The sequence below is a fragment of the Pezoporus occidentalis genome, unplaced genomic scaffold (assembly GCF_034315485.1).
Source record: "Pezoporus occidentalis ecotype Australia unplaced genomic scaffold, CSIRO_AGI_Poc_V1 ctg46, whole genome shotgun sequence".
NCBI lineage: Eukaryota > Metazoa > Chordata > Aves > Psittaciformes > Psittacidae > Pezoporus > Pezoporus occidentalis.
The window spans coordinates 1922511-1936599 of NW_026915791.1; positions in this window are offsets into that span (position 1 = coordinate 1922511).

Here is a 14089-nt window from a genome sequence, read left to right on the forward strand (position 1 = left end):
GGAAACAAAAAACAAAGCAGAAAGCTAGCAGGAGGATGCATGTTTTGATTGTGACTCATGGGGTTTTCAGAGAAATAAAGGAAATTATCGCCTCCAAATTCCTTTGGTTGTGCTTTATGTTACAGCACCAGGCTATTAACTGTGTACAGAGAAGAACAGAAATGAGCTCTGCCTGTTCTAGGGAACAATTAAACAGGGAAGTCATCACCCTGATTTAGAGCAATGCAGCTAATAAAAATCAGAATGGCACCATGTCTGAATTTCTTTCTCCCCCAAAAAAGAGGTGGGAAGCAGTAAGGTATTCCTCAAAGCTCTAAAATCCCAGCAAGCAGCAGAGAATGTAATGGTATGACACCTAAACTTGCTGGTAGAACAAAGAAGCAGTATATAGTGTAAGGCATTAGGAAATAAAGGAATTTTACAAGTAACTTAACCTGCTCTGTTGGTTTTGCATCAAAATGAATTTAATTTTGTTGGGCTTTGTTTTGTTTTTTTTTTACATTTTAAGGTTTTTTTTTAAATTTCCCTCTTCTATTGCCTCCTTTTGGAGCATAATCTAAATGCAGTACTGTCTACAGTTGCAGAGACCATCATCAGAAATACAACCTCGCTCTACATTATCCCTCTCCTCCAGTAAACTGCAAAGCTGCTATATAATCAGAGAATCACAGAATAGTGAATACATAATAATGAGTTACAGAATTACAGAATAGTTACAGAAGTTCACACAGTTCCAACCCCCTACCACAGGCAGGGACACCTTCCAGCAGACCAGGTTGCTCCAGGTTCCATCCAATCTGGTCTTGAATGCTGCCAGGGATGGGGCAGCCACAGCTTCTCTGGGCAACCTGTGCCAGGGCCTCACCACCCTCACAGGGAACTAATCCTCAGCCAATAATTTCTGTGTGTTGATTTGAAAGTGCGGGAAGAGGAATCACTCTCAAAATCTGTCACTTTTCAAATGTCAGGTGGTTTCATCCCTGTCAAGCTGGAGGGGACCTCCTCACCAAGGCTTGGATTCACTTGGTGCCCTCTGTGCTACTTGTGAGTGAAAGCACCTCTGTCACCTGTCTAAGGGGAGTGCTTCAGGAAAAATGTGAATGCCATCACCTACAGAGCAGGAGAGAAACCCACAGCAGAGACAGCAAGAACAGCTTCTCTTGTGAAACCTACAGTGGAGAGAATTGCTTAATAAAGAGGTCTCTCCTTCCACAAACGTGCATATGTTTAACTATAGTCTTGCTGCAATCAACAGCGCTTTTTGTGGACATAAAATTAAATGTTTGTGTTTGTGCCTGTGGAGCCCAAGCACACAAGCATTTATACCATCTGAAAGTTGTATTAATATGGAGATCATTGTGGAAAGCACAAGGGATATTATGCTTTTATTATATCTAACATATGGAAAACATTTTATTATATGAGACACAACATAATCATTATAATTGAATACTATCAAATGAAAAATCCCATATGCATCTGAAAACTGTGCACCACTGTAATTACAAATGGAAACTAAGAACATTAAGAATAAAAGGCTGGCAAAAATTATTGGTTTGCTCCATTTTGTTAGCTTTGAAATCTGGGCAAAGTTCCCTCAGCAAGATAAGTTCTTGCTGAAAAAGCAGTTAAGAAGAGCAGCAAGGGAGCAGAAAATGTTTTATACAAGGAGGAATTTTACTTTTTAAACTCCAGATATGTGAGATGACAAGTGGCCCATCAAAACCTTGCTCTTGGAATGAAAATTTACACTGGCAGAGACCTCGATTATTTTATAATGATCTTACGGTCTCTTTTGTCCTTGCTCTGTTCGTTCAAAGTGATCAAAAAAAAAAAATGTGAGATGGGTTTGGATCAACAGCCTATTCTAATAATAATTTTGTAAAATGTGTATTTCATAAATTCTCAGCCCAGCATAGTCCCATACACAGCATAGCAGGAACATGCCCCACAGTGCTGCAGCTATGGAGTATTCTACTACAAGCACTGGGGTGGGAGGTGCAGCAGATACCCAGGCCCTATTCCTGCTGTACCTGCACCAAAACTATACTGGCAGAGCTTTTCTCCCTTCCCATGCATGCCAGTGGCACAGCTGTAAAGGCAGTGAATAAAAGCAGGGCAATTGAAATAATGGGAGATGCAGTTAATGGAGAGCTTAGTGACGCAGCCAGCAGCCTGGCTCTCACAAACAGTGAAAACTAAAGTGAGAACTTACTAGAGTAAGTGACACTAAGGGAGGCAGAATGTATTCATCATTGTATCCTGCATAAATACAGGGAACAAAATCCAGAGACCAGAGGCAGCTGCCAGGACTGTGAAGCAGGAGTTTGAAGCTGGCAGTTTGTTAAACTCTAGACAACCTGGCATTTGCATTAAAGTAGGATACAAGGTCTGCAACAGCAGGGTTTGTGCCACCTTCAGAGGTTTCTGTTTCCTCATCATTGTACTGTCTTCCTTTTCTCCTCTCAGCATGGTGACCCCAATACACAGGATTTATTCTTCAAGACATAAAGGTGGGAAGAAACCAGGACACATCTACAGCGAACTTAAAGTATTCCCCACACCCAAGTGCTGTTAGGAAGCTTGGTTCCAAGCAGCTATGAGGTAGGTCAACAGTGGGGTGATCCAAGGTGAAGTTCAAGACATTTGGAAATCATTACATACACACACCCTCCTGAACCTGTACAGGCACCTCTGCACTGCCCATGCCAATGTCACCCTGGCTCCAGGGTAAGTGCACTCTCTCAGATGCTGGCTGAGTTCCTGTCACCTGATTTTTGCTGTTTGGGCTTACAGAATCACCAGTGGCAAGAGACCAGCTTGTCCTGTGCAGGCTCGTCCCAGCATCTTCCCTCTGCACCGGCAGGGGTGGGATCACTGGAGCTCCACACCTAGTCCCCAGCTTCAACAGATGCTTACTGCTCAGGCAACACAGCCTGGGCTTAGCACAATCTCTGCACTCACAGGCAGGTTGGTTTTTTTTCACAAATCAATTGAGTTATAAATTTCATTTCAGTTTGGATACTCTTGATTACTGCTTGCAGTAAAACATAATAATTAATTGCAGTAGAGAACTGTCACTCAGGCCCAGTTTTGCTTCACCCAAAGTAAAAAAATGACCACTTTAAAGACAAAAAATTGGCAGACACTTAATCTTCTGCACTGCTGTCTTTTCCCCTGCTTAAAAAAAAAAAAAACAAACCCTGTAACCAGGTAATTATGTTTCAAGAGTATTAGCCATCCTAACTCACAGTGATTTATCAATGGTGATAGAATGTTATCCCAGTTTGACCCTATAAGAAGAGGAGGATGCCACCAAGTCTCTTATGAAATTAATAGCAACATCAGCCCTAAAAGGCCCGTAGACTTTTGCTAAGACTGACCCACATCCAGAACCACTTCAAGACCACTTTTAAAGGGCACATAAAATCTGTGTCTTTTAATCTTACAGCTAAAGACTTGGAGGGGACAGAGGAGGCTTGTTTGAGTAGATCTTATTTCCAGAAGCAGAGCTTCTTTCAACCCTTCTCAGCAGTAAAGCTCACTTCATTAATGGATTAGCAAAGAAGTAAATTCTTCTGCAGCCTGTGAGCATGGAGATCCACACTAACTTGTTGTGCGGGTACACTGACACTAACCAGCTTTAGGCTTCTAAAAATTTTGCACCACACCATTTTCCACTAAGGCTGACGGAAAATTAAAGGAATGATAGCGCACTGATGTTGTTAGATTCTGCATTTCTCTGCTGGGCACTTCGTTCTCTGAAGCAGAAGCTGAGCAATGATACAAGAAGAAATGTTTCCAGGACCTCAGAGCTAATTTGCAACTTCGTATTTGCCATATCCTCCTTGAGGCCAGACATACAGTTACACTTTGTTGTGTCTCCCTGGAGGAGGAACATACTAAATGTGGCTTCCTACCCAAACCAAAATAGTAGAAAATTGAGTTTCACACACAGAATTTGCAGATTCAAATCTCAAAGAAGACGAAAGCTAAAATAAAAAGCTGGAGTCTCATGTTGATTTTGACTCTTGTGACTCTGATGCTAAAACAGCCACTCTTCTTGATGGAACACATACTGTAAGACATTTCCCAAAGGGAGTTGTTTAAGCAGCAGACTTACTGTTAGTCCAGCCCTTTCCCTACAACCAAGGCTTCCAAACATAGAATCATAGAACCATAGAATAGTTAGGGTTGGAAAGGACCTTAAGATCATCTAGTTCCAGCCCCCCCTGCCATGGGCAGGGGCACCTCACACTAAACCATGTCACCCAAGGCTCTATCCAACCTGGCCTTGAACACCACCAGGGATGGAGCATTCACAACTTCCCTGGTCAGAGCAATCCCAGGCACAGCTACAGGTTGGGCAGAGAAGAGATTCAGAGCAGCCCTGCAGAGAAGGACTTGAGGGGTGTTGGTAAATGAGAAACTTAACGTGAGCCAGCAGAGTGTGCTTGCAGCCCAGAAAGCCAACCATATCCTGGGCTGCATCAAAAGGAGTGTGACCCAGGTGGAGGACCTTGCACTTGGCATGGTTAAACTTCATGAGGTTGGCATCAGCCCACCTCACAAGCGTGTCAAAGTCCCTCTGGATGGCATTCCTTCCCTCCAGGGTATCAACTGAACCACACAGCTTGGTGTCATCGGCAAACTTGCTGAGGGCGCACTCAATCCCACTGTCCATGTCAGCGATGAAGATGTTAAACAAGACCAGTCCCAACACCGATCCCTGAGGGATACCACTCATTACTGGTCTCCAGCTGGACATTGAGCCATTGACCACAATTCTTTGTGTGCGGTCATCCATAATAGATTCCATGGTGGATGTAAGTTCCATTCAAGTCTGTGGGAAGGCGAAGCTTTGCTTGAGTATGCACTAGTTCATCCTTTCTAGGACTGTGAAAGCTCAAATAAAAATAAAGCCACTGTTGTGTTTTAATTTGCGAATGGAAGCAGAGTTGGCAAACTTAAAAGAAAGAAAATGTTTCTGAATAACAACATGGCAAGAGACACCAGAAGTGCAAATGATTTGTGCTAACTGTAAACATAGGGTGGCTTGAGCAACAGCCTCAGAGTTCACTTATTCCCATCACCTCTCCATATATGTCCTGGGGTGAATTATTATTGAGCAGAAAGAATGAAAACAAGTATTAAACTGCAGAAAAAGGTTTATTACCCTCACAGTTGGAAAACCAATACACTTCAGAAAGGCACTTTAAACTTTAGACAGTTTCAAATTAGAACCTTTATTCATCTGTCCATTTTGCAAAGTAACTTCACTCCATGGAAAAAAAACTGTCCATTTCAAATGCTTCAGGACAACGTGAACAACAAGGCAGCCAAAGCTGCTTGCTACCTTCTTGCTGCATGCAGAAGCCTTAGAAAGCCTGTCTGAGAGCACCCCACAGTCTCTTCTTGCAGTAAGCACATAAATTGATCTACATCAAAATTATTCCCTGTTTTATGAAGTGAGGCTGTTCTGAGGATAACGTCTATAGGTACTGGTTCCGAAGGATCCTGTGCTTATTCAGACATGAATTCGAGATTACAGGTTAAAGGATAATTAATATGTTGTTTGGAAGAAAGTGAAATGGTGCCTTTATCAAGAGAACAAACCACATGCCTTAAAACAGTGTCATTTTAGGATGATGCACTGAAGATATTTAATCCAGTATGGCACCACATTTCCTGTCTCACCTGATAAATGAGTCTCCTTCTACTTCTAATCTGCAGGGGAATTAAAAACTTCAGACTACCTGTACTACCACAAATAAATTACATGTTTGTTTAGTGACTTTGAAATTTCCCTCTGAAAAATTCTAAAGGCATAAATAATCTCAGAAGTCTTCCAGGAAGATAAACAGTCATGCTTTAATAATCATAAATTCACAAAGCAAACAATGCTTGGCTTTAAATCAGAACAGAGCATCATTCTGTCAAAAGAGGGGAAGAAGGAGTATGACAGTATCCTAAGCACATCAGGTTCAGATGAGTACTAGGGTGTGCAGGATGTACCCTGAGATGTCTGGATATAATTTACAGGTCCCAGAGGAAGATTTTTGGGCAGCTCCCCCTCACACCAAAGCCTCTGCATTGCAGCTCAAGGGGCAGAGCACTGTGGGATGGATTGCACAACCTCATATCAGAGCCAGCTTGCCAAAAACTACCTTCTCACTAACATAACATGAAGGAATAACTCATAAGGCATCTCTTTTGGGAAATACATCCCCCAAAAAGTGACCACTATGTCTTTATCTCATTGTCTCTATCATGAAACAGAAAAGCAGAAATAGCAACTCTCCGCTTGTCGTCCAGCCCTCCTTTGTGTATGGAAATGTAATTAAGGACAAATTGCTCCAAAGGTTCATTATTTTCCAGCATAAGAAAATGTAAAGTAGTGTGTGTACTGGAATAATCCTACGTTTCACCCCTGTGCTGGCTGAACAAGGAACAAGGGTCCTAAAACAAGACAGTCTTGATGAGCAAGGTAGAGTCCCTCACAAACCAATCCTGCAGCAATGATGGCTCTCCTAGATTGAGTACCATCTACTAGCTGAAGAGGAGAACATGCTGCAAAGTAATCTATATACAAAGTTCTTTCTTCCTTACCCAGCTTCCTCACAGTAACTCTTTCCTGGTTTTACACTTGAAGGTAAAATCAAAATAGACCTCACCATTTACCTTGAGGGTGATGAGGCACTGACACAGGTTGCTCAGAGAAGCTGTGGCTGCCCCATCCCTGGCAGCGTTCAAGGTCAAGTTGGACGGGGCTTTGAGAAACCTGGTCTAGTGGAAGCTGTCCCTGCCTGTGGCAGGAAGGGTGGAACTAGATGGGTGGAATTTAAATTTCCCTTCCACCCAAACCATTCTCTGTCTCTATGAAATACATTTAATTCACCTTTCAAAGACACTAAGGCCAAGGTGTGGGCAGACGCACAAGGCTTTCAAGAGGTACTGATATTCAACAGAGAGATTGGGGCTGCAGGCTGTTCCTCCTTTCCTTGCACTACAGACTCCATGTCCATGGAGTACAGGGCCTTGTTGCACACCACAAAGTGTTTGTTTGACAGAGAAAAGCATTATCATGCTCCTGGTTTGCAGGTGATCACCCCACTGCAGTACTGCTCTTCAGGCAGGGTGAGCTGTCGCCACGTTGCAAACTAATGGGTCACCCAAAACAACTTTTGGAAGCATGGCCCTCTGCTGTTTTGCCAGGAAGGAGCAGGTCTTTCCAGTTGTGCTGCCAAGCAAACTTGGGCTCTCCAGAGCTGTAAGGGAGGAGCTACTCCTCACTGCTGTAAGAAATCACTGCTTCCTAAATAAGACCAATAACCACACAACTGAAGACACCCAGTAACATGCACGATGCGGTCAGGTTTATGAGGGCTGGCCAGGTCAAATAATTGTTTCTAGTAGAAACCAGCAGTTTTCAACATCAGTTTTCCCTGGCCATGGTATCAATACCAGACCTTTCTCTCTCTTCCATCCCTGAACACCTTCTGAAGAGCTAAAATCAACCTTTAGGTGAGGAAGAAGTCCAAAATGTGCTAAAAAAAACAAGGTTTGCCTTCAAGAGCAAACAGAAGCATTCATCTTTCATTGGCAATGAAGTCAATTTAACCAAAGGACAGATTTTTACCAGGTTATTAAATCCAGAACTCATAGTACTGGATAACTCAGTTGCCTTTTATTTCTGGTTTTGAACCATCACATGGCAGAACAGGAAATGAAAACAGCCGTTAAGTCGTCCGTGGACATAATGGTCCATTAAGCAAAATTTTAAACCAACTTGTCTTTAGCTCTCTATTGCTCAAATGCAATTCTGTTGCTTCCCTTCAGGCTGTTATTAACACTTTTGTAATGAGTAACTAAAATAAAACTCAAGTGAATAAATATGCTCAAGGCATTTTGTTATTTCTGCAATTAGAGACAAACTGCCACAGTAAAGCTAAAAGCATTTGGGAAATTATATTCAAGGAAACATTTACCATAACTACAGTAATCCTTGGGCTGCTCTTAGCAACTGCAGCAAATGCTGAGAAGAAGCTGGGTCCTTGTCATTAGCCACTGTTAAAAGACAATTTGTCATCTGCTATGGCACTGTGCAGGATGGCAAAATTCAACAGTGATGAGGACTGAAGTTCTTCAAAATTTTGTATTGCCACCAATATTTATAAATTGCCATGCAGTTTAAAAAAAGAACCCCAAAAAACTACTTACTCCTCAGAAGACAAGCATTTGCTCTGGTGAGAAGTGCTTCTGAAAGAGAAGAGCCCCTTAACTAGGTCACCTGCACTGCCCAAGTGCAATCCCCAACACATAAAAAACACTGAATAAACCCCAACCTGCCAGTTGCTGGTTAAAGTTCTGACTTGTTTTATTGATTATAAATCTTAAGATAACCAGCAAGAAGATGGCCTAAAGGCTTTTTTCATAGAATCATAGAATAGTTAGGGTTGGAAAGGACCTTAAGATCATCTAGTTCCAACCCCCCTGCCGTGGGCAGACACCTCACACTAAACCATGCCACCCAGAGCTCCGTCCAACCTGGCCTTGAATACTGCCAGGGATGGAACATTCACAACTTCCCTGGGCAACCCATTCCAGTGCCTCACCACCCTTGCAGTAAAGAACTTCTTCCTTATATACAATCTAAACTTCCCCTGTTGAAGTTTTAACCCGTTACCCCTTGTCCTGTCACTACAGTCCCTAATGAAGAATCCCTCCCCAGCATCCCTATAGGCCCCCTTCAGATACTGGAAGGCTGCTATGAGGTCTCCACGCAGCCTTCTCCACGCTGAACAGCCCCAACTTTCTCAGCCTATCTTCATACAGGAGGTGCTCCAGTCCCCTGATCATCCTCGTGGCCCTTCTCTGCACTTGTTCCAACAGTTCCATGTCCTCTTTATGTTGAGGACACCAGAACTGCACACAATACTCCACGTGAGGTTTTGACATGATACTGATCATGAAGACAAGACTGTGCATGCAAAGCACTCTGAGCTCTGGTCTGTGGGAGCTCTGAGGGGTCCCAGTACTCAGCATTCTACACGTGGCTTTGAGCAACCTGGTGCAGTGGAAGGTATCCCTGCCTGTGGCAGGGGAGTTGGGACTAGATGCTCTTTCAGGTCCCTTTCAACCCTGACTTCTTGGTGACAAGATTTTATACCAGATATCAGAACTCACTGTGGCTAGTCTTGTACTACATGCCCCCAGGGCACCATGCCATACATTGCAGATAACTATTGCATTAACTTAGTAATTATTTATTACAGCAAAACTCCAAGGGATTTATTCTTGGAAGAAAAGATGGTAGAAAAAGGAAAATAATTGGCAGGCAGGTTTTACAAAAACCTAATTTTGTTCTGTGACTGGCTAACAGGCTTTCAGAAAACAGAAGACAGTAAATGTCATTTATTTTGACTTTAATAATGCTTCTGAGGCTTTTTGCGTGACATTTCCAAGCAAGCTAGGGAAACATGGTCTACATGAAACAAAGAAGAGAGAGGAAGCCAGAACATCCCACTGCGAGAGCAGTTATCCATGACCCAGGGGGCATGCTGAGTGTGCTTCTGCATTTCTCTTGGTCTGATACTGACATTTCCCTAACAGCTGCCGTGAGGGAAAACAGCACATGTGTCATACGCACAGCTGAGACTGACCAGGGGCAGCCTTGTAAGTAGCTTGGTCAGCCAGACTGAGGATTCAAAAGAATCATGACAACTGGAAAACAGACCTGTAAAAACACTTAAATTGAAGAATGAGAAGTGGGCAATATTGTGCAAAGCAGTACAAGCCACAGAAGTACAGCTTGGGGAGAAAACGAGCTAGCCCAAAGCTCCTCAGAAAGGGGCTGGGTTTATAGTGGATTGCAAGTGATCTACAATATTAGTTAGCAATTCCCCGTTATTAGGGAAAAAGGCAAATGTCAGTCTGTGGTGCAAGAACAGCAGTGTGCTCAGAGAGGGCTGTGGAGCCATCTTGGTCTCTTCAGCACCTTCCCTCTCTGCATGGTATGGCACCACAGAAGTCTCACTTTCTTTGGCACTGCCTTGCAATCTGTGCCTGCAAACACCTGATTTTCCACCAGAAAATCTTATCAACTTGTCTAAACAGCTTCTATCCAATGGATGTAATCCAATTATAATGGCTGTATGCAGGTGACTTCTGTCTCTGATTCTGTTTTCAGGAAGACAAGACATCAGGAACACAGCACAGTTGAGTCACTACATTTTTAACACGTTGATGATGGACTCTGATTGGCTCTATAGTAATTTGGGTTGTTCTTTCATTTTATGGGCTTTACATAAATTTCCTTAGAGCGAAATGCTGTCTGGGAAATAAAAGGGCTGCTCCTTTTCTCTTTTAGATTCAAATCTTGAGTTCTTAGATTTCGTCTTCTTCTCCCTTTGACCTTAGCAAATCAAGAACATTTTCAATTTTGACACTAATTTATCTTCAAAGGAGAAAGTAATCAATCAGGAAGCCATTTGCAAATGTGTTTCAAACAGAGTGTAATCTGAATGGGAATATCTAACTGCATGGAAGTAGAATAGCAAAAACTTACCAATAATTCCTGTTTTCCCAGAGTCAGTAAGGATGGAGTTTCTGTGTGTGCCAGCCCTCAAGCTGGGTGCCCTCATGGACAGCACTGAGACATCTCACAGCTGATGCACATCTAGAAAGGATTTGGCCATTGCTTCACAAGAGCTGGGAACTAAAACTGGTATCCTTCAGCCCCTGGATAACTCCTTAGCACCCTCCCTCTCACAGTGAATACCGTTTGTGGCAGGCCCACACAAGACATGTTTATTATGGCTTTGCATGATGAAATGTCACTCATGGCAGGGCTCCGGTGAGAGGTGTACTCCAGGGTATTTGGAAGGCATTCCAGCACAGCCACAGCTCAACCCGCCCAATGCCAACCTGAGCACAGAGTGGCTTCTCACTCTGACAGTGAAAACAGGAGCAGAAAAGGGAAAACAAGCTGAATGCATGTGACATGGCCACAGTCAGGAATGAAAGTTTCAGAGGCTGCAAAAAGACAGTTAGATAAATCCAAAGAAAAAAAAACTCCATTAAGATCTGTTAAGCCAAAAGATTCTATGGCTAATTCAGAAGGTCCCTAAGCCATAATGTGCTAACGCTAGGGGAATACACTGCAAAATCATCATTATAGACACCCCACCCCCCTTCTCCCCCATGGTTTTACCTTTTCCAAAGCAGCTCCTATTATTCTCCATTGCCAGAGGTGGGATGCTGGGCTGTACGGACATTTGTCCCGGCACAGTGCAGCTGCTCCAAAGCTCTTTGGAGGTAAAAGCAGGCACAGTGCTGCTTAGGCTGCAGCAGCAGCCTGGACATACTGGTGGTACAGATCCAGAGAATGGAAATCTCACTTTCTCTCCTGCATGTCTGCTAGCTAGGATACAAAGATAGAGCAGTAACTGGTGTACATTGCTGGAAGATTAACAGCCACTTTTAGATTAATAACAGCTTGAAACATCTAATGATGTTGCATTTCATGCTATGGTCTGCTGGACATAATATGCCCATGATCCACACAAAAGCTGTTTTAATAATCAGTTGAGAGTCATCAAAAGCAGCATGAATAATAAATGCATTATTTTTAGCATTAACGTATTACAGCACCTTAATCCCAAAGAATTTTTGTTTTGTCACTTACAAATGAAATCCTTTTCTCTCTTGCAGTGGTAAAACATCATTTTAATATGATAGATGTGAACTGCTCTCTGTATTTTTCTACTTACCACGTTTTTGCTGCCAGATAGAATCATATAATAGTTACGGTGGGAAAGGACCTTAAGATCATCAAGTTCCAAACCCCCCTGCCATGGGAAGAGACACCTCACACTAAACAATGCCACCCAAGGCTCTGTCCAACCTGGCCTTGAATACTGCCAGGGATGGAACATTTACAGCTTCCTTGGGTAACCCATTCCACTGCTGCACCACCCTTACAGTAAAGAACTTCTTCCTTATATACAATCTAAACTTCCCCTGAGTTTTAACCTGTTACCCCTTGTCCTGTCACTACAGTCCCTAATGAAGAGTCCCTCCCCAGCATCCCTATAGGCCCCCTTCAGATACTGGAAGGCTGCTATGAGGTCTCCACGCAGCCTTCTCTTCTCCACGCTGAACAGCCCAAACTTTCTCAGCCTATCTTCATACAGGAGGTGCTCCAGTCCTCTGATCATCCTCGTGGCCCCCCTCTGGACTTGTTCCAACAGTTCCATGTCCTTTTTATGTTGAGGACACCAAAACTGTACACAGTACTCCAGGTGAGGTCTCACAAGAGCAGAGTAAAGGGGCAGGATCACCTCCTTTGACCTGCTGGTCACACTCCTTTTGATGCAGCCCAGGATACAGTTGGCTTTCTGGGATGCAAGCACACTCTGCTGGCTCACGTTAAGTTTCTCATTTACCAACACCCCTCAAGTCCTTCTCTGCACAGCTGCTCTGAATCTCTTCTCTGCCCAACCTGTAGCTGTGCCTGGGATTGCTCTGACCCAGGTGGAGGACCTTGTACTTGGCATGGTTAAACTTCATGAGGTTGGCATCAGCCCACCTCACAAGCATGTCAAGGTCCCTCTGGATGGCATTCCTTCCCTCCAGGGTATCAACCGAACCACACAGCTTGGTGTCATCGGCAAACTTGCTGAGGGCGCACTCAATCCCACTGTCCATGTCAGCGACAAAGATGTTGAACAAGACCAGTCCCAACACCGATCCCTGAGGGACACCACTCGTTACTGGTCTCCAGCCGGACATTGAGCCATTGACCACAACGCTGTGTGCGGCCATCCAGCCAGTTCTTTATCCACCAAGTGGGCCATCCATCAAATTGATGTCTCTGCAATTTAGAGACAAAGATGTTGTGTGGGACAGTGTCGAACGCTTTACACAAGTCCAGGTAGATGACATCAACTGCTCTACCCCTGTCCATCAGTTCCGTAGCTCCATCATAGAAGGCCACCAAATTGGTCAGGCAGGATTTCCCCTTACTGAAGCCATGCTGGCTGTCACCAAGCACCTTGTTGATTTTCATGTGCCTTAGCATGCCTTCCAGGAGAATCTGCTCCAAGATTTTGCCAGGCACAGAGGTGAGACTGACTTGTCTGTAGTTCCCTAGGTCATCCATTTTCCCCTTCTTGAAAATGGGGGTTATATTTCCCTTTTCCAGTCATTGGGAACTTCACCTGACTGCCATGATTTCATCATAATGGCCAGAGGCTTCACAACTTCATTTGCCAGCTCCTTCAGGACCCTTGGATGGATTTCATCAGGTCCCATGGACTTGTGTACATTCAGGTTTTTAAGATGCTCTCGAACCAGATCCTCTCCTACAGTGGGCCAAAGGGGTCATCATTCTCACAGTCCCTGTGTCTGCCTTCCAAGACTTGGGTGGTGTGGTCAGAACCTTTGCCAGTGAAGATTGAAGCAAAGAAGTCATTCAGAACCTCAGCCTTCTCCAAATCCTGTGCAGCTAGTTCTCCTGAGAGCTTCCTGAGGGGGCCCACGCTGTCCCTAGTCTGTCTTTTATTTGCTATGTACCTATATAATCCCTTCCTGTTATCTTTCACATCCCTAGCCAAGTTTAATTCTAACTGGGCCTTAGCTCTCCTAGCCTGGTCCCTAGCTTCCCGGACAACATCCCTGTACTCTTCCCAGGCCACTTGTCCTTGCTTCCACCTTTTATAAGGCTCTTTTTTCATCTGAATTTTCCTCTGCAGCTCCTTATCCATCTCCTGGCCCGTCCTTCTAGTTGGGATGCAACACTCCTGAGCTTGTAGCAGGTGGTCCTTGAATATCAACCAACAGTCTTGGGCCCCTCTACCCTCTAGGGCTGTATCCCTGCACGCTCTTCTCACTGTCCTGAGGATCTCAAATTTGAGCATCTCATGATAGCTGCATCCAAGGCTGCCCTGGAGAGTCACATTTCCAACAAGCCCTTCCCTGTTGGTGAGCACGAGGTCAAGCATGGCATTTCTGCTTGTCGGCTCCTCTATTACTTGCAGAAGGAAGCTGTCTCCCACACAACCAAGGAACCTCCTGAATTGCTTGTACC